The sequence below is a fragment of the Leptonychotes weddellii genome, chromosome 8, assembly GCF_054177405.1.
Source record: "Leptonychotes weddellii isolate Sample4059 chromosome 8, ASM5417740v2, whole genome shotgun sequence".
Classification (NCBI taxonomy): domain Eukaryota; kingdom Metazoa; phylum Chordata; class Mammalia; order Carnivora; family Phocidae; genus Leptonychotes; species Leptonychotes weddellii.
In genome coordinates this window covers 56,562,708-56,565,843 of record NC_138376.1, presented here as the reverse complement: position 1 = coordinate 56,565,843, position 3,136 = coordinate 56,562,708, and positions in this window count along the sequence as shown.

Here is a 3,136-nt window from a genome sequence, read left to right as displayed (position 1 = left end):
TATGGAAAGTCTTCTCTCTCCATAGGGATTTAAATTAGAGCCATGGTCTTGCTTCTGGTCCACTTCTCTCATGATAGTATCCTGCTCTTATAACTTCTTAACCTCCTGCAACAGCTGTTGTATTTCCTATATTCAAATATCATCCCGATATTAAAATAGTATATAAGGATTTATGATACTTAACTATTGAAAACGTTTGCTGTGCTCATATGTCACAGTTATTTTTGTCTTTTACACATTCTCTTTTTAACTGCATCATCTGTCCATTGCCACAAATCTACTGACTACTAAAAGAGAAGCAATTTCTGGTCTACTGAGATTAGGCAGTTGTTTGTTACAACATAAGGCTATCCTGTATTTACTACCAAAGAACTTACTTATAGAAGAGGATGAAATGGGTCAGAAACATATGACTTAGAATCAAACAAAGCAACTGATCTGATTGGTTCTGATCTGTTCTTCTAAGCAACTGATCTTCAGGATGTCTCTTGAATCTAATAAAGTATGAACCCTGAGATTTGCTTTAACATAATTTGGGAAATGGGATGCCTGGGTGGCCCAGTCAATTAAGTGTCTTCCTTCGGCTGAGGTCATGATCCCTGGGTCCTGGGATCGAGCCCCGCATCGAGCTGCTTGCTCAGCAGGGAGCCTGCTTCACCCTTTGCCTACTCTGTCTGCCATTCCCCCCAGTTTGTGCTCTCTCTCTGTCTCCCTGGCAAATAAATAAATAAAATCTTAAGAAAAAAACCCATATTTCAGGAAAAGAAAAAGCTTAAATAGAAGAAACAAGTATGCCAAGATCTTGATCATTGTTAAATTCAGGTGATGGCTATTCTCTCTACTTTTAAGTATATTTGAAAATCTTTATAAAGAAAAATTTGAGGTAAATTTCTTTAAAAAATGACCAAAATATAATGTATATGAAAGAAAATTATACTTATTTTGATTGGCATGAAATAAAGATACTAATGGTAGTGAATTAAAAATATGTTGGAAAAATAAGATCTTTTCAGGGTTATTTTGCTACTGTCTGAGATATGCTACAAAGCACGTACAATTCCTTCGTCTTCCTATTGACCTAGACAAATAAAGCTCAAGATCATTTATCAGTTGATTTCATAATTATTAATTTGGCATCTTGATATTGTGAATAGGTGGCTATTCTAATAGGAAGAAAAATTTATTCCCTCTTTTAAAAAAAAAATTGATGCAGTATCACAGTCCATGCCCTGCCTTAAAATAAGAAAGATTAGAATGATCAACATATATCTATTAAGACCCAATATGTAACCCATTAGAGGTGCAACTGTGAATAAGACCAAGTACATGCCCTTAAAGAACTAACATTCCACTTGTTGCCTGTGTGTTCTGTGACCTTGAGAAAATTGTTTAATTTTGTTGGGGCTCAATTTCTTATCTAAAAAGTGAGGTTAATCATGGCAATCGTAGAACTGTAGAATTGTTGCAGAAATTAAATGTGATACAGCATTCATCTGGGGTCTCCAGAGAAGAGAGTTATTGTAGGAATTGGCTCACGAGGTAGTGCAAGCCGAGGAGTTCCACAACCTGCTCTCTGCGAGCTAGATAACCAGGGAAGCCGGGACCATAATTCAGTTTGAGTCCAGAGGCCTGAAAATCAGGGGGGCCAATGGTGTATGTAAATCTTGGTTTGATTCTAAAAGGCCAAGAACCAGGAGTATACTTGTCCAAGGACAGGAGAAGATGGATGTCTCAGCTCAAGCAGAGAGAGAATCTGCCCTTCTTCGTTTGTTCTATTATCCCTCAGTGGATTTAACAATGCCCATCCCCATTGGTGAGGGTCAGCTTCTCTAAGTTTAAATCAGTGTATTGATTCAAATACTAACCTCTACCAGAGATACTCTCACAGACAGACCAGGTGAAACAATGCTTTACCAGTTATCTGGCATCCCTCAGCCCAGCCAGGGTGACATGTAAAAATATCACATGTGGTGTGAAGCACATAACAGCCTTGAAATCACCAGAACTTTATTATTTTATAATTTATAGATAACTATTTATAGATAATTATTTATAGATAATTATAGATATGGATAATTATAGATAATTAGAAAAAACTTATAATTTATAGATAATTATTATTGATAATCATGAAGAATCATTTCACATCTTACTACTTCTTACTGAATTAACAAAATGAAGTTTCTGATCCAATGAAGTTGAGAAAATATGTTGTTTTCTGACAATGTTCAAATTTATGAGACATTCAAGTAGATACACAGTTACTATTTCTTGTTTTTTTTTTTTTTAAGATTTATTTATTTGAGAGAGAGAGAGAGAGAGCACAGAGAGGGGCAGAGGGAGAGGGAGAGAGAAAATTTAGCAGACTCCTCCATGAGCTTGGAGCCTGATGCAGGGCTCAATCCCATGATCCTGAGATCATGACCTGAGTGGAAACCAAGAGTCAGCTGCTTAACTGACTGCGCCACCCAGGGGCCCCTATTTCTTTCTTTCTTTCTTTTTTTCTTTCTTTCTTTCTTTCTTTTCTTAACTAATGTTTTAAGAGCAGGCATGGTAATATCAGAAAATTAGAATTTACCTTCGTGTTCAACCATTAATGTCTTGGATTTCTGAGCAAGTAATTAGACATCTTTGTGACTTAATCCAGTTAGAGTGAGGGAGACTTAGGTTTATGTCAATTAGTGTATTATCTAGGCTCCTCAATAACTATATTCTCAAAGGAAAGTTCTCTATTAAAAACCCATACAAATACTTTCCTTTTCATTTGTTTAAAATTGTTGAGGAATTATTTAGTGTTTTAATATACATACTTGTCTTCCTTTTTACCACTAGTTTCTGTTGGCAGGTTCAGAATCTCCTTTTCACAGAAATTTCTCAGATAAACAATGCCAAAAATATGGATGAACACTAAAATAATAGTTAACCAAAGTTTTCCTTAAATATTGTCAAACATGCCAGTATTTGGATGCATGCAGATGATTTATTACAATTTTCAGACTTAGTTTCATTTAAATCATTTCAGTTGAATCTTATTTTATTTTATTTTAGAGAGAGTGTGTGTGTGCTGGGGGGAGGCAGAGGGGCAGAGGACGAGGGAGAGAAAGAATCTTAAGTAGGCTCCACACTGAGCACGGGG